Raw genomic sequence first — 18278 nt, forward strand, 5'->3', positions numbered from 1 at the left:
GCAGGAGAGCCCTATGTTTAGGAGAGGGCTTCTGTACCAGCTGCAAGTGCTTCCAAAAGCCAACCTTGGGCTGAGGCCTGTGGGTAGGGGTGGTTTCATCCATAGGGCCAGCCACTGCCAGCAGGGTAACCTGACTCCCTTCCAGTGCACCTCCATCCCCACAGCCAGCTTCTCTGGGTGTCTTTAACTTGTTGAAGTATTTGCTTTTCATATTTGTGCAAGGTAGAAAACTTGAGGTCTCAGAAGCTCGTTTGGCGTATGTCACACTGCAGGAAAGCAGCAAACAAACCATGCAAGTGACTTCAGTGCTGGTGGGGGAGAGCACTGGGTCTGTGCATGCACAGAACTGAAGGAGCAAATCTTTGCTAAGCACTGCTTTTTAGCTAATGGTGAAGGCCAAGGTTAGATGACAGTAGTAATGTAATTACAACAATAAATTAGTAAGTGAGATGTGCCTTTAAGAGCAATGAATTGTTAGTCAATGGGACTGAGGTGTGCTTTGGAATAACGCTGCCAATGAAGCAAATAAGGTGCAGACGCCATGCATAAACCAGTGGTTTGGAGAGGAGATCCCAAAAAGGCTTAAAATGCCAATCCCATCTCCTGCTGTCAGTGTAAAGTAATCTGGGTTCCAATAGTTTTGGTGTGACTGATCCCATTCGGTCTAGCAGAGTTAGCAGCTCTTACTTGGGCACCGTGATGAGCTGCACCTGCAGGAGGGCTGTGCCTTCAGAGGAGGCAGCCCTGGCTGGGTGCTGCAGCGCTGAGAGGTGCTTCAGAAGCAGGTGAGTTCTGTTCCTCCCCTCTTTAGTAGACCCGTGCCTTTTTGCGGTACGGTGACTTGCTTGTTTGCTTGCATGTGGTTCTGAGAACTAGGCTGGACCAGAAGTGTAAGCACGTATGAAAACCTGGAAAGCTGACTGGCATAAAGCTCGTGGGCTTTCTTCTTGTGGCAGAGCTTGAATGTGCTCATGGCCACCTCCTGATTCAGGAGGGAACCTCTGTAGCTTCTTTCTCGTACAGCGTTCAGAACCCTCCCAAGGTTAACTGAATTAACAGGTCACGCACACAATTACACGTTCTGTCGCTTCATTCTCTTACTGTGACAGCAGAGATAGAGTGCTGGGTTTGTTTCTGCAGAGGTGGGTGCTGTGAGGGAGCAGTGATACTGATGCCCCCCCAGGGCTGTGCACACTCAGTGTCAGCCTGCTGCTCCTCAAGGCTTTGAGATGACTTTTCCTCAGTTCACGTTTGCTCTCCTTTAAGCTGGCTGAAGTCACATGTGAACTGAGTGGTGTTTCCTGTCCTTTTCCAATTTAAGTAATTGTTTGTACCATGTGAAAAGCCATGCAGCCACTGTACAGCTCTGGGTTGAGGTACATATGAGCACTGTATTTCCAGACCATGAAGAATTTCACAGCTGAAGAGCAGCGATGGTGGATTTTAACTCACACTCTGTGAAGATTACTTTTATTGTTGTTCTTCTGTTGTATCGTTTTCTTAATCCGATGCCTTTGGTTCCCACCATCGTTCCTGCTATTGACTTGTTTGCCTCTTTCCACAGGCAATCAATTATAAGTGGGAAGGCAGTGAGTGTCTGTGCTCCCTCCAGAGGGTTTCATTCTGTGCAGGGAGTGCCTTATTTGCAGGGCGCTTTTTCTCTTTAAAATTACATAATCTTTATTTTGCCAATATCGACGTGCTTTTTAATAGAGTTAAAAGTAGTAGAGAGCAAAGCAGTGCATGGACTCGCCACAGCTACCTACCTGAGCTGTTCACATGGTTCAGTTACTGCTGTTGGTGTGGTCTAGTGAAAGATGTCTGTCTTGAAGGGAATGTTGGGACTTGCTGAGGCTTAAATGCCAAGAAAGTTTAGCTGAGACAGGGGAGGTTTAGGTTGGATATGAGGAGGAAGTTTTTCATGCAGAAGGTGGTGAGGCACTGGAACAGGTTGCCCAAGGAGGCTGTGGATGCCCCATCCCTGCAGGCATTCAAGGCCAGGCTGGATGTGGCTCTGGGCAGCCTGGGCTGCTGGTTGGCAACCTGCACACAGCAGGGGGTTGGGACTGGATGAGCACTGTGGGCCTTTGCAACCCAGGCCATTCTAGGATTCTATGGAAGTGTTTTAAATAATTGCAGCTTCTTACTCTGACTGCACAGATCTGTTTCGTCACGCATCACACTCATCACAATTGTTTCATGTCTGAGGGACAAGCAGAAAGGAATTGCTTGATCTGGCCCTTAGGGATGGGGTGTATCACCAGGCTGCCAGCATAAAAGGAATTGGTGTTGTTCAAGAAAGGTGCTGTGAGGTGTACAGCCTTAGGGGAGAAGAGCAGGGCTGCAGAGCTCTCATAACTGATGTCTCAGACCAAGAAAATAAAGGCAGTGCTACAGTCAGGTTTGAGAAATCTTGAGCATATGGGATGGATGTAGTCATGGTATGGAGAGGTGGGGAAGGCAGAGGATATGCAAACTGAAGGGAATATTTTCTGAAGAGCATCCCCAAAAGCATGGAGCCCTGCTTTTCAAAGCATGGAGTGCTGCTTTCCAAGTGCCCATTTGGAGCCTGGCAGAACTGCGTGCCAAAGTTCAGCTTGGAAGGAAATGTGGCACAGCAAGAGAATCCTGCAGGGCTCTGGGCAGAGGTCAGGAGGGGACTGCTGGGGAAAGCTGGCATTTAAATAGCGAAGTCTTGCCTCAACAAGTGATTGGGTGGCTTAGAGAAGCTTTCTTGCAGATGCTGCTGCTAGAGCACCACAGAACTGTGCTGGGGCATCCCACAGCCCACGGAGCAGTAATAGCATGACACCAGTGTCCTTCTGGTCACTGCGACCCTGCCAAGGGCAGTGGCTGCAGAACCAACCTGCATCAGAGCCTGCACTGCTGGCACTGAGGTGCTGCTCAGCACTGAGCTGATGGGAGGCAAAGGTGAAGCTGCTCCCTGCTGGGAGTTACAGCAGTGTAGGGCAGCCCTGGCAATATCAGCCTGCTTGTAGGAGCAAGTGGTGCCTCTGCACTGTGCTGAACTCTACAACTCGCTGAAATGGTCTTGTTGTGTTGTGCTGGGGGCTGCCCTGCTCTAGGCTGGGTTTTGTGGAAGAGCCTTCCTGGCTGTTACCGCTTGTGGCCTCCTCTGAAGGATGCATTGGTGTGAATGAGGCAAAGCCAGTTCTCTTTGCTTTGGCTTCTCTGAGTCTCCATCTGACTTCTCTCTTACACTGAGAGGAAAGGCACTGGCACGCCTGTGCCCCTGCAGCCCCTTGCAGCTTGCCTGCAGGCAAGGGGGCTGGCTGACCTTCACCTGCGACGGGCATTTCCCATGTTAAAATTCCCCCATTGGCTTTGCAGTGATGGCTTTTCTGCTGTTGCAGTGGGAAGAAAACACTTTGTGTGCGTTTTCACCTCAACATCCGTTGAGATGTCCGACCAGACTGGGCACATCCTGTGATGTGTGCAGTCTGGGAAGCCTCCATCTCGGGAGAGTTATCTTAACCACCCTGAAAGCAGCTGTGTCCTTCCAGAAGGAGAGGGAAAGGAGATGTTTAAATGCCACTGGCCAGAGCTCCCTGATGTTCCTGGGTTTTCTTTTGGACAGCCTTCAAAAGAAAAATCCAGCCTGTGTGCTCTGTGCTGGCCCACGTCCCTGTTAGCAGCACACGCTGCTCTGCTGGCCGTGACACTGCAATTAGCTGTGTGCCCTGCATCCTTCTGTGTTGATGGAGGATATTTTTCTAAGCTGGGAGAAAGAGAGGTTGTGCACAGCAGTGCACTTGAGCAGAGATACAGTCCTGAGGACACTGTGTAAATGGGATGATTGCCCTTCACTCGACTCCTGAGTGCTTTGCTGGGAGGAGGAGGAGGCTCATTCTTTGGCTCCGTGCTCTTAACATTCCTTAGTTGTAGAACAACCTTTTAATCCATTGGTTTTCTCTGTAAAGTACCAGGAAGGAAAGGAGGAGAGGCTCAGTCGGACTGAACCATACAAAAGATGACATTGCAGCACTTCTCTCCATCTCTTCCCCATTTAGCTTTGGGGAAGGGTCCCCAGAGCATCTGCATGTTGGTTAAACAGCTCAGTTATTGCTCAGTAACTTTTAGCACTGCATCTTTGACACAGCAGACTGAGAAAACTTGTGTAAGAAAGGAGCAGAGCTGACACACGGTGTGTCTGCTGTTCTTTCAAAACCTGTGAGCTCCCTTTCCCTCATTTCTTCCCCCCCCCACAGTTCTTGGTGTGAGGTTGGAAGAAGCAATTAATTTCCTATCTCTACTTCCATTGCTAATCTTCATGCTTTGCCAGAATTGCACCTCCCTTGTCTGAGCAGTCTGACACTTACAGCCTATTTTCTTTGTCTGCTCTGATTTCTGATTATTCAGCCCTAATGAGGGGAGACTGCTCCTCCCGTGTGTAACTGTGGGCCCACGGTGCTCTGACCGTGAGTGAATTTCCCTGTTGCTGGCAGTGATGTTGTTCTCTGTTCTTATCTTAAAACTCTCTGATATGTTCCTGGGAGGACCGTAACAGAAGGAACCATAGCATCCATGATTTCTGGCCATCTATCAAGTGATCTCTTGATGCCGGAAAGTGCTGTGGGAAAGGGAATGCAGTTGTATTCCATGAGTTGCTCTTCAAATATGTGTATTGACTCTGGAAATTGGGGTAGATTCAACAGCAGTATCCAACTAAATCTCCCCACAGCCGTAGAGCTCCTGTGGGCTGAGATGTGCATGGCACAGACGTGGCACCAGGAAGGGGCCTTTTCTTGAGTCATCAGCACAGCATGGTTAAGGGTGGGACTGGAGCCGTCCTCTCTCCACACCAATATCTCTGCTGGACTCCTCAGGAGGGCCTGGTGATGGGGTGCTGGGTCCTGCTCTCAGCTGTGACCTCATCAGTCATGCCAGCATACAGACCCGCATGGAGGCAGCACCTGTGTGCCTTGGTAAGGTTCCACAGGAGCACAAACCATGCAATCTCCTTACTAAAATAGTAGCTGTGATTCTAAGATGGGACTCAGCGGGAGGCTACTGATTAAGAGCAAATTAGTAGATGGTATGAATAAGACAAGCTGAATGAGACTGTTTTTCTTTTTAAGATACACTGGATGAAACGTACAGCTGATTCTTCTTGCGGTTCTGCGACTACACTGGAAAATTGTGTGTCTTTATGGCCTGTGAGGAAGAAGTAGAAAGTGAACAGGTAGCAAGGCTTCCCCTGTTGGGTTCTGTTCTGTTAGGTGGGATATCAAATGGACCAGAAGCAAAGAGCAAATCTCCTATCTGACACATCTGATTGCCATCAGGCCCAGTTTTAGGATTATTTTGGTGTCCTTTGGAAGTGCTGCTGAACCACCCAGGCAATGGGCAGCTCCTGCTGTGTGATGGCTGCTCCCCAACACTGAATCCCCCTGTGCTGAACTCCTTTGCTGTGCTGGAGGGGACAGCCCTGTGCTCTGCCACCAGTGAAGGTGGTGATGCAGTGTTGGCTGCACCAGCTGTCAGTGCCATTAACAGCATCAGTGATACTGAGCCGTCCCATGGCTGCAGGCTGTGAGGCTGGTGACTCCAGCAGCCCAAGGGCTCAATGAGCACAAAGGCAGCTGCAGATCTGGATGCCCATCCTGATCCTGCCCACTCTCTGCAAGCACCACTGTGTGCCCAGCCTCGGCCTTCCCTGCCCTGCTGCTGCTTCTCTTTGCAGAGACTGCCTGGGAGGAAAAGCTCTTGTGCTCTTTAATGGGCTCTGCAAATCAGCGGGGCCTCAGTTGCAGATCTTCTGTAGGCCAGGATAAATCAGAGGGACTGAGAACAGTGGCTGCAGCCATGCAGTGCTGCTACATCTGACCCTCCTGCTGCTGCTCCTGAGCACACTGAGCACCCACACACAGCTTTGCTGGCTGCTGTGTGCAGTGACTGCTGAGGACTGGGGCTGCTCAGCCTGGGGTTCACTCCAGGATCCCCTTGCAGGGTCTCTCATGCATTACACAGCGAGGTTTCCCTTTCTGGCTTTACTGCAGAATCCCTTCCACGCCTGCCCCAGCCAATGTTCCCCTCTATGGAGACGTCTCTGGGATTTTCTGCTCTGTCTGATTCAGTTTTCAGGCTGCTCATTAAACAGACTTGCTCTTTCTCATTTATACAGAGGATCTGCAATAGGCTCTCAATGCGTGATATCAGAACTTACTATTCATCATATGCTCTGAGAGGGGCACATGAGTCCTTGCACTATTTTGCTCTTGGCTTGCTCCAAACTTGGAACAGGGAAACCTGTACCCATTGTATGGAATATTAATGGTTCTCCAGTCCTCTCACTGCTTTTCACAAGGCCGTAGTTACTGCGTGCCATCCAAAAGATGTTGATTTTGTTACCAAACTCATGTGGAAACTGAGATGTGAACAGCATATCCAACTCTTCACAGTCATGTAATGGCTATTTAGTAAGAGGTTCCTTCCAGACACTGTACAGGAGATGCAGCTTCATTAGAACTGTAATAATTGAGTGAGTTATCACAGAGTGCTCTTTGCCTTATATGTTATCTCATTCACAAAGCTCGGGAAGTGTTCTGATGATACTTGCACACCTCATCCTTTGGGGGTGTGATCTCCTGTGCCCTGCCTTATGCCAGTTCTTCCTCTCTGCCAGCGGTGCAAATCTGAATCAGCACCGCTGGAAGCACCAGCATTAACCTGGCTTACTGTATCTGTAGCTGCCACTTGTCTTCTGCAGAGCCCAGAGCAGGTGGCACTGGCCAGCTGTGTGCCCTTTGCCTCCAGCGTGTGCACTCAAGTCGTGCTTCTCTCTGGGGAGCCTGATAGTGCCGGTCTTGTTCTGTAGTGGGCTACTAACTGCTCTGCAGCGAACATCAGAGAGGTCCTTTCTGTCTCATGTTACCCATCTTGCCCCCGGAAGGAGGAGAGCAGGGTGATGCTGCAGAGGAGATGTACCTGACCAAGTGTGGTGGCTGTCAGGGTTAGTGGAGATCTGCCCGCAGCTCTGTGCTGTAAGACAGGAATGTCCCTCTGCGCTGCTGAGATGTGCCCTGAGCTGAGTGCTGCTGTGCAATGAGCGGTGAATAAAGGGATTACACAAGTGCACCAGGTGTGACAGCCGTGAGTATGGTACCTCAGGCTTTTAAAGAGAGCAAAATGCATGGATTTCCACCTTAGACAGCAGGTAGTTGTGCTGCCTGTGTGCCAGCCCCTGCTGCAGCCAACGTGGGCATCCCAGGGATGGCCCAAGCAAGCAGCCCTGTGATAGGAACCAGTGCTATTGGGATGTGTGGTCAATGGCTGCACTGTGCTACCATGCATCACAGCTGTCCTGAAATGCAGAGCTTCCTCACAGAGCTGAGCACTGCCTTGCCAGAACCTTCCCTAGCTGTGAACAGAGACTTCAGCATGTGAGATTTGCATTGCACTGCTGAAACCTTTAACACTGCTAGATGTGGAGCTGAACAGATCTGTCAGCTAACAGCACTTCTGGATGAAGAACAGGTGATTTGGTCCCAAATGGGAAACTTCTCTTTTGAGCCTCACCACTGTTCTGATTATTTTTTAATGTAATTCCTCTCCTGTGAGCACTGCATGTTGTTGCTCTTTGGTATGTTTTAATTTCTGACTCGAGGAGTTTGAAGGAGTGCTAAAGGTTCTCTCCTGGACTGCTTCTTGGGAGGCATCGGGTCACTAACAACGTCACATCATCTCACCTACCCTGGTGGTGTGTTTTCCTGACTTACTCTGTGTGAAGGTGAGCTGTAGCACAGCATCAGCATGAACCTGTGCAACACCATATGGGTTTACTTTTCTTTTCACAGCCTCCCTGGTCTCTTTTGTGTAGTTACCTATTTGATAGAGTGTGTATGCAGCATCTGTGAAGGAAAAACATCCTGTTATGATGGCGTGTTCTCCAGCATGTAAGGGCATGGGCATGCATTTGCTCTACAGCTTGGACAGGGACTCAGTAGTCTTGGCTGCATGCTTCAGTCTTGCTTTTCCCATAAGAACTATATGGTTGTGTTCTTCTGCCCTACTGAGTAACCTTCTGTGATGTCATCTTTATTTCTCTCCTGTTTTTGTCTTTTTTCTTCCCGTTCTGTGGACAAAATCCTGGCTTTTAATGAACTCATTGGAAATTCGGGCACTAAACTTAGTGACCAGCCTTAATACATTTTCATAATGAGGCTTTATGTGCTTCCTTGCTATACCAAAGGGAGTAATGGATGATAAAGAAAGGACATATAATTTGGGTTTCAGAGAAAACACCAGGAGTTGGACTCCATGGCCCTCATGGATCCCTTCCAACTCAGGATATTCCATGAACTCCAAAGAGTTATGCCTAAGTGAACACGTTACTCTCCCAAAACAGACATAACTCCTCTGTATTTTTTTGCTTTATAAATGGAAATGGTTAACAATATTTAAATTCATATACGCTGTGGCAATAATTCATTATCTTGTTGCCTGAAGCAGCGTTCTGGTTCACGTGTCAGTGTTCAGACATCTGTTTCATGGACAACTCAATAGCTAATGCAGCCTTAGTCATTTTCTTTTTAATATTAGTGTCTTTTATCTTAAAAGCATCCTTCTGGTGATTGCTTCTGTATTACTTAAATAGTGCTTTGTATCATATCCTTGACTTCAAGGCATTTAGAAGTGATCTGAGAGCAGAAGCAGTCGCAGATGCAGGGGAGCACAGCCTGGCCCTGCTCAGTGCATGGAGCTCCTGAAGGAGGCTGCTGCCCTCCACCTTCTGCCACTGCCCTGCCAGCCCGTGCTGAGCATGCAGCAGTGCTTTCCAGAGCTTAAGAAAGCAGAGCCAGCATTTGTATGTACATGGCTTAAAAGGCTGGGGTTCTCCCAGCTGTGATGTTAGGAGAACAACTAAATCCCCTCACTTCCCTTATTGAGCTCCCTAGAGCCACTGGTGCCTGACTTCTGTTTCTCTTGGTGCTGCCATGTGGAAACACGCACTGAGGAGACAATCTCACGGTTCAGAGAGCACTGTGTGATACTGCTGACCCTTCAAAGACATGCAAGTCATCACCATCCCACCTGCCTTTCAGCAGGAGCACGGGTGGGTTCTGCCTCCACTGAGATAAATCCCAAGCCAACAAGCCTGACAAGCTGAATATCCCTGGAAATTCCTCTTCCCACAATTCCCAGTCTGTGTGCCACAAACAGCGCTGTTGGTGAGGAAAAATGATTTGCACAGCTGAGGTCTGCCCAGGAATGGCTGCTCCCTCTTCCCAGGTGCACTTTTCTCTAACACCCCAAAACAAGGATAGGTCCCAAATCTGTATGCAGCATCCAACTGTCTCTGAGTTGTGGGAATACTTGGGTGGGGTTTGCAACAAAGATGTTTTGCACTGAGTCGTGGGAAGGAACTGAGAGTGCAGGGATACACCTGGAGCCAAATGGAGCTGGAAAGTGACGCTATGGCTGTTAGTCCCATTTAAAGAAGGTGGGTTTTGTCGCTATGGCAAAATGACAGTGACCTGTTTATTACGTCTGGGGAAAAGTGAACCTCTTGCTAGTTGTGGCTACTCCCTTCATTTGGGACAGGAGAGCATGTTGGAATAAATTTCCTGCCCCCCACCCTTGGGAACAGGAGGAGGGGACCCCAGGGGGTTCCCACCAGTGCTGGGCATGTTTGGGGTTTGAGATTCAGAGATGTGCTGCCTCCTTGTTAAGGATGGAGCATCTCCTTCCTTGCTGTGGCGTTCTCATGGCATTGTTGTTCCTTCTCAATCCAATTTTCACTTGCTAGTCTTCCTCTTAAAGTCACATGTAAGATGGCATAAGGAGTCTTTGCTGCTTGCATTCATTACCCTTCAGTTCTGACATGCTCCCCATCTCCTCTGTGAGCACTGTGAGCATCCGTCAGTGCTCCTATTGGAAAACCTTTCCCTTGGCTTTGTAGTGTAGCTATCTGCATCCAGCCTGGATGGAAACGTGCTGATGGTTGAGTTCCTCTGAAGCAATTGTTCTTTTTTTTCTTGTGGACATCGAAGCAAAGCCATTCCATCATTCTTAACACTTGATTATTTATTTTTTTTTCTACTTCCAGTTCTTTAGCTTATCTGCTACACTGTATTTATTGTGCTCTGTGCTTTGTAATGTTTATGTGTTTTTTTTTTATTGGAAGAAGAATGGATGTTAGAGGCAACTGCTGCTCTGTAGGCAGAGTAAATGTAACAAAAACAGGCAGAAAATGCACAGAACCCTTCAGTGGTGCTGTGTGCTCCTCTTGTCTGTCCCTCCCAGAGCTCCTGTACTGATCCACAGCCGATCATTTCAGTGGGAGTGATTGGCTCAGTTTTTAAATCTGTCATTTATTAATTAATTGACTGTAAAAGCTTCACATAGACTTTGTACTCTGACCATTACTCCAGCAAACAGTATTGAACAGTAACGGTTAAAATAGTAGAAGAGCTCTCAATGAAAGCACTGCAGCGTCCTTCGTGGTGCAAAGGGGTGAGTGAGGGGAGAAACAAACAAATGTTAAAATTGGAAGCAATCAAAAATCAGCTTTTTTGCACAGGTGTTTGCAGCTGACTCTTTGCATTGGGCCTATGCTTTTGCAACAGCTCGGGGCTGCAGCTCCAGTGCAGCCCTTTGGCCCCAGTGCCGTCAGAACAAGAGCGATTTCCCCTTCCTGCTCTCGGAGGGCAGTGTGAAGCAGCTGCTGTCTGCACTGCTTCTGCTGCAGCTCTGTTTCACGCCCGAGGCTTAAACATTCTGGACCAGCTCTTGCTAATGTTCCTAATGTAATATTTATCGTAACCTGCACAGTGAAGAGCCCGCAGATCCCAACAGCTGCAGCTTCCCTCTCACTTCTCCTGCCTGCTTGCTCCTGGTGAAGCCAAAAATGGGGGAAGCGGGAGTGCTGCCAGCAGTGCCTCGCCGTGCTGCTCACAGTGCTGGTTTGCTCTCTGCTAATCTGCTCGCTGCAGCCTCCCTCCCAGCCTTTATGTGGAATTATTATGCGCCAGCAAATAACCCAACCTGATGAATGTTGGTATTTAGCAGGGTAAGAATTTCAGTTAAATCAGTTTTGGGAACAAAATCTATCTCGGCAGAATGTCAGGTCTGCCCGCATAATGCAGTTTGGTGGTTTTATTGAGGTGCTGCTCAGCCCTGTGAAGTGCGTCATGCCCGCAGGCTGCGGCTGCTCTGGTCGCTGCTGCTGCTCTCGAGGTGCAGCACAGCATTTGTCAGGCGCAGGGAAACGTGGCCTTTCTCTGCTCCATGTGCAGTTTGGTAGCTAATGGCTGAAAACAGAACTACTGCAGCTGACCTCAGTCACAGCTTTGTCTCTGCTTCGCAGCCGGGGTTCCGCTGCGTGACTTCAAGGCGAAGAGAACTTCCACTGGAGGAGCACCAATAAAGGGGCTGAATGATGATAAAACGCATGCGATGCAGTCTGAATTCTAAATATCGCATACAATTAAAATGAAAGCGCCTTTTTGGGGAGCTCAGCTTCTTCTGAGGGATGCTCTGCATGGCCAGCGACGACAGAGGAGGAATTCAGGTCTGTGCACCAAACCCAGACGTGGATCCTGCTGCTGCCAGGTGCTGGGAGCGGGCTGTGGTTTGCATCACTTGCACGCCCTGGGCAGCTGCTGCCCTTGTGCCCTGCAGCAGGTGCCTATATACAAAGGCCTGCGTGCAGCTTTGTCCCCTCACTCAGCTGGACCAGCACTGCCCGTTGTGCTGCTGTGAGCTCAGGCCTGCCGTGTGCTCATCTGTCTGCGTGGTTCTTCTGGAGAATCCCCTGCTTGCTGCTAAAGCCTGTGCTGCAGATAACAGGGAAAACAACTTTCAGCACATAGAGAGTAATGGTTTCATCTTTGGATTTGTCAATTGTTTCCCTTTTAGCTGAAACGGGCTTTTTTTTTCAGGGAAAACCCATGTTTGATGTTCTTAGCTGGTATTAAAACCATTTCCCTTTTGAAGAAGAGAGGAAAAGCCGGCTGAGATGCCGATTATTAAATCTGATCCTATTTCCACGAGGACTGAACAAGAGAAATAAGTATTCATAGAATGAAAAGAAAGAAGAGCGGAGAGGTCAAAGGCAGCTTTGAGTCTGCCCAAATCAGGACGGGGCTGCACTGGTTCCTGCAGCAGATAAAGCTGCCTCGGTGCCGGGCTTTGAAGGGCATTGCAGGCACAGGAGTGGCATGCAGGAGAGTGCCATACTGCAGCAACTCCACAACGAACCCTTTTTATGAAAGAGCAATGGAGAAAATAGGGAATAGAATGAATAAATACAGCAAATACTTGAAACGAAGGATGAAAATCCCTGCTGCAGTGATTGCTGCAAGTGGAGGTGCTGGTCTGTTGCCACGGGTCCCCCATAGTCCCCCCTGCTCTGCACTGGGGAGGTCCCAGTTGGAGCACTGCTTTCCGTGCTGGGCTCCCCAGGTCCAGGCAGGTGTAAATAACACAGCACTGTATTCTTACTGGTGCCTTCAAAGTTGGTTCTCAGAGCCTTTGAGAATTTAGCAACTAAGTCTGAGTTGAGCCATTGGCATGTTGTCAAATTTTTTGCTCAAGTTGAAGTGAGTTGAACAGATGTTTGGGCAAATAGGTGAATATCAGAATTAAAAAGTGATTAAGTGACTTATAAGCAGAACAGGAAGATGCTGCCCTTTGCCCCCTGCATTGGGTCTTGGTGCAGGGGTGCCCCATGGGATGCATGTGCCACTAGCATGTGGCAAATGGAGCCTCACCCACATGGGGACTGCTATGAACCAGGGGTGAGCAGCCTGTCCTGACCTCTGGGCGGTTCTGTCATAGAATCACAGAATGGCCTGGGTTGCAAAGGCCCACAGTGCTCACCCAGTCCCAACCCCCTGCTGTGTGCAGGTCACCAACCAGCAGCCCAGGCTGCCCAGAGCCACATCCAGCCTGGCCTTGAATGCCTGCAGGGATGGGGCATCCACAGCCTCCTTGGGCAACCTGTTCCAGTGCCTCACCACCCTCTGGGGGAAAAACTTCCTCCTCATATCCAACCTAAACCTCCCCTGTCTCACTTTAAAACCATTCCTCTTGTCCTATCACCATCCACCTTGTAGACTGCCATTCCCCCTCCTGTTTATACACCCCCTGAACCTGTGAACAAACTCCCTGTCTTCTGAACAAACAGCACTATAAAAGGAACAAGAACTCTTATTCACGTTTGATGTGGTGTCCTAGGATCACAGAATCATTAGGCTTGGGGAAGACCTCTGAGACCCCCAACCCACCCCCACCACGTCCACTGGCTGCATCCCTCAGTGCCATGTCTGCAGTTCTTCCTCTTAGTGAGAGTCACTTAGAAATGCTCCTACCGAGGCTCGTTAAAGCAGCAATAAATAATGCAGTAATGTTGCAGAGGTGGCTGTGAATGTTACTTTACTTACTGGAGGTGCACTTTCTCCGTGAGACGGGATTTTGTTGGTAACTCTTTAATCCCACAAATGGTGCCGTGTGGACCGTGGTGTACGCCAGGTATGTGATGCATGCCATAGCACAGGTCGAGCTGCAGCTCAGTGAAAGTGTGTCCTGGGGCTTCTCTGATTGTACCTACAATGCGTTTTCCCTTAATTATCTTGTCATGATAATTCCCCTTAATTATCTTGCCATAATAAATTCAGTGGGTGAATTAATGCGGAATAGTCACTGCACGGCGCTGGTAATTTCAACAGCCTTGTTTTCGTTGTCAGTGTTTTTGCTGAGAAATCAGAATCCTTTCTGCTTCCACAAAGATTCCCTTAGTGTTAATAGTGCCTTGTTTTTTGACGTCCCTATTTCTGCATCACAAAGGAAGGCATGCCGTGTTCCTTTGGCTCCCCTCAGGGTGGAGGCATAGCTGGAAGTGCAGTAGGAAGTAAAGCTTTGTTACTTCAATGGACCAGACCAGTTCTGCAAACTTTTGCTAGAACAGCTGCCTGCAGCTGTGTGATTTAACATCTCTTGGATGCATTTTGTTTTTCAGAAGGCCAAAAAGAAAAAGAAAAAGAAAGTCAAAATAGCTCTTTTGTATAAAGATTTGAAGGAGTTGAGATCTGTGTGGAGCGACTGGAGTTTAATGGGGTGCAGCACTCTGGAAGCCCAGAGCTGTGGTGCTGGTGGCACAGCCTTCCCACTGCTATCTTCCTCCCTGTGATGTCTGGAGGAGGTGGGGAGGGTTCTGGGGGCTGGAAGAGCCCTTTCCCATCCCATCACTGCCCCCACAGCACTGGGCCAGTCCTACAGCATTGCTGCTGCTGCAGGAGGGAAGGTCCTGCCTCCTCCTGCTCTCATTAGTGGAGCTTGTTAGTGCTGCAGTGCAGTCCTCCTTCACTCAGGACGCTGTGTTTCAGCATCTGCAACCAAGCCCAGGAACCTTTACATACGGATGACCTACACAAGGCCCTGGTTTGGTCAGAATCGATAACTTGGATCTGTATTCTTGAAGCTGGCTGTCGTGGGGCACTGCCTCACACACGGCCTGTTGCTGACAGCCGTTACGGTGAGCCGTGATGCAGGTGCTTGCCATGGCTGTGCTCAGCACTGATGGAGGAGCTCTCTGTTCTCATGCACTGCCCTGGGTCTTCCCATTGCATCCCTTGTCTTCTCCAGAGCTCATAAAGCTCCGAGGGTAACACAGTGATGGGGAGAAGCAGGTGAGCCTGCGGGTGGCCTTAGTGCTTGAATGGGCTCCTCTCAGCCCAGCACACCTCTGCTGCCCTCCAGTAAGGGCAGCACTCATAGGATCACAGAATTGCTCAGGTTGGAAAAGACCTTAAGGATCATCGAGTCCAACCTCAACCCAACCATCCTACCCTACCTCTAACAGCCCACCCCTAAATCATGGCCCTGAGCACCACATCCAAACGGTTTTTAAGCACATCCAGGGATGGTGACTCAACCACCTCCCTGGGCAGCCCGTTGCACTGCTTAACAACCCTTTCTGTAAAGAAGTATTTCCTGATATCCAACCAAAACTTACTCACACCTCTCTGGGGTCAACTCTGTGCCAGCTGTGTCAGGTGAGCACAGATGTCATAGATGCCACCTCCTCCTGGCTTTTCCAAAATGAGGCCTCTCCCAGGACATCACATTTTCTCTCTGGATCCCAGGCAGAGTATTAAATATTTTCAGCTCATGGTGTTCTGTTGTAAAGCTGGGAGTTATAATGGCATTTATCCTGAGGTGGTACAGCCCTGAGCTTGCAAAGGGGAGAAAAGCTGGGGCAGAGTAAGAGGCTAGTGAGCACCACCTGGAGCCATAGGGGAAAAGTAAGACTTGCCCAAATCCCACTTTATTTTTAGGCAATCTGCAGGTGGAAAAGCACGACTTTGATTTGGTTTCACTCCAATTGTGGGCATTTTGGCAGAGGTTGGAAGCAGTGTTGCAGCAGGGAAACATCTGATGGTGACGGGAGCGGTGCTGGATTGTTCCATAGTGCCCTCCCAAATTGCAGGGTAAGCACGAAGGGCTGAAGCTGGGCAGGGCTGTGCCTGCAGCGTGGTGCAGAGCGGTGACCCACAGGTTGGGTGTGCTGCCTGGGCTGCCGCCACCCCATCCCAAAGTGGTGCTGATTTAATGTATCTCTAGATTTGGGCATCTGCTAATGATGATAATTAAAAGAAGCCCTGTATTTAGTTCTGCACCCAAAGTGCAAAAGGATACCTTCATTTGCTGGATAGATGTGTCCTCAGCATATCATACCAGCATCGATCCTATCACAAATTGAGAATATTTCCACAGCATTCTCACATCTGTACATGACTTGCTGGTGATTTTAGATGATGTAAATGCATACTGTCACTGATGAGTTTCTGCAGAGAGCTGCAGAGCAATCTTGAGCAGCCTTCCTTAATAGCTCAGCGTGTCAGGGTCTGCCAAAATGTGCTCCTCAATTTGGAACCACAGCCCAGACTCTCCCAGAGATGTGGTCCTTCCCTCCTGGGGCTCACTTAGCCATGATGCCCAGAAAGCTTCCTGCATTGCTTTCCATTTGTTATATGCTTTTTAATGGCCACAGGGTTACAGTTGGACAACAACTGTGCATTTTTCCGTTTGTATTTAGATTCCTGCTGGTTGGAGCAGAGCACCAAGGGCACACAGGGTGCTTTGTGCAGCTGCAGCCGGTTGGCTGTGGGCAGAGGGCATCCCCAGGTGTCACTCGGTTCCATTGAGCGTCTTGCACTGCTCACCTTCAACTGCTGCTGGAAGTTGCAGTCTGGAAAATAAGCTGTAATTATCGAGCTGCTGCTTGGGTGATTTGGGAGGTTTTTTCTTTCCATTTCTGCGACTTTGGAAAGTTCCTGTATGCTTTGCCCACACATGAAATGGATATCGTACTTACCCGTCTAACGATGCTGAGAAGCTTTTATTTGTGTAAAGAGGTGCTTTGAATTCCTCCAGATCGAGGTACAATGCAATCAGTGCTTCCTCCTTCGTGGAGCTTTGAAGCCCTGCTGTGCCTCTGGGAGGGGCTGGACACAGCAGGAGCCGCAAACCTGGCTATTTTCACTTCCATCTCCACTCCTATCAATTAGGAAATAACCAGAACTAACCCCTGAAAATTAGTAGCATGAAGATGGATGAGGAGTAGATGCGAGCTGAAGGTATGTGAGCAATGGTGATTCATGGTGGTTTCCAGTTCCTATAGGGAATCTTAGGCCAGGACAGAAGCAGCTGCAGCACATGTACGTCAGGGTAAGCAATGCTGTTGTTACTAAAGGCACATTCCCTGTTTTCCTGTAAGTTTTACAGGGGCTAGAGGTCAAAACATGCTGAAAGTTTTATTTTTTTAAATGAGCTAAAGAAAAAAAAAAAAAAAAAAGATGCTCTGCTTATGATAGCAGAATAAGGAAACTGAAAACGTAATGGTTTTAAAACTCTTGACTTCTTGATCCTTTTCCATCATCAATTCATGCTAATGGAAACCCTTTAATTTTTGATGTTAACCTCGCTGGCTGTGGGATTTGAGCACACTGAGCCCCTTCCTCACACTCCTGTTCCCTCACTGGAAGGAGTAGTGGGGAAAAAAAAAAATAAAAACCAAACACGACAGTCAACAAAACTCATCTACAGTGGTCTCTAAGCAACAAAATACAGAAAAAAGGCACCGTTTTCAGTTTCCTCCCATTCTCCTTTCAGCAGCGCATAGCACTCGGGCTGCCGTGTGCCGGCCCTGCTGAGGACGCGGCATTAATTCCTCTCCGCAGCTCCTCCACGTGTTTGATTAAAAAGTGACCGACTTCTCTGGACCTACAAAAGCATTTAAGCAAAGTGCTGCGATGTGGCTCGTTCAGCCTCCTGCGTGCAGCTGTAGATCAAGAGCACTCCAGGTGAGCCCTGGGAATGGAGCTCTGGGTTATTTACAGGAAGCCGCTAATGAGCAGCGCTTCAATGGAGCGGAGCTGTGCAGAGAGCTTTGAGGGAGGGCTGGGGGGTCACGGCTGCTGAAGGATTAAAGCACCTTCACCATATTGCTGCTGCTCGGAGCGTTTAGCTGAGGAAGGGGAAATCCTTCTGCAGGCACCGGGGTTGGTGCGTAATTTGGACGCCACTGGATAGGCTTCCAGTGTGCCTTAATGGTGGTAATGTGTTAAGAGCTGTGAGAAGTGATGGCAGGGGCCGGGTGGGAAGGGCTGCCATGCATCCCTGCCCCATGGGTGCCCACAGCATTACTTGTCATCGAGAGCAATAATGTAAGATAGGACACCCACCACTGACAGTTCTCTTGGAGGATGTCAATGGGACCATGCTCACCGTATCACAGAATCACAGAATGCCCTGGGTTGCAAAGGCCCACAGTGCTCACCCAGTCCCAACCCCTGCTACATGCAGGGTCACCAACCAGCAGCCCAGGCTGCCCAGAGCCACATCCAGCCTGGCCTTGACCCCAAGGCTGCCCTGACTGCACTGCGGCTGCTGCAGGGATCAGCCTGCCCAGCTGCATGCATGCAGAGCTGCAGTTGCTGCTCCCCGCTCTGTTAATTGCTCCTGGCCTTGCATGCTTTTTCATTGCTGTCAGCAGCAAACTGCCAAGTTTGAGCAATCTATGTTTATAACTGTTCAGGAAGTGACATTTAGATGAATAGGAGACTGTGATTTTTTTTTTGCTTTCAGAGTTTAAAAGTGCTGTTAGCTTCCCTCTAAATGCCTGTTGTTCAATTTAAATATATGGCTTGGTCGCTGGGAGTGTTTTCCTCTTTAAAATATATTGCTAAAAAAGTTGCAATGAGAAATTAGAAATGCATTAAAAGCATCACAAATCACCCATCTGTCTAACTCCT

General features: G+C 49.0%; 1 long non-coding RNA gene across 2 annotated transcripts in view; it reads left to right on the forward strand.

Moving 5' to 3' along the window:
* Positions 1-9972: 9972 nt before the first annotated feature.
* LOC116216708 (uncharacterized) overlaps positions 9973-18278 on the forward strand; it is a 47070-nt gene continuing 38764 nt past the window's right edge. For both annotated transcript variants that reach the window (XR_004160017.2, XR_014883839.1), the window contains exon 1: positions 9973-10476. This is a non-coding gene — a long non-coding RNA (uncharacterized LOC116216708). The remainder of the gene's footprint in view (positions 10477-18278) is intronic.

The sequence above is a fragment of the Meleagris gallopavo genome, chromosome 5 (assembly GCF_905368555.1).
Source record: "Meleagris gallopavo chromosome 5, MGAL_WU_HG_1.1, whole genome shotgun sequence".
NCBI lineage: Eukaryota > Metazoa > Chordata > Aves > Galliformes > Phasianidae > Meleagris > Meleagris gallopavo.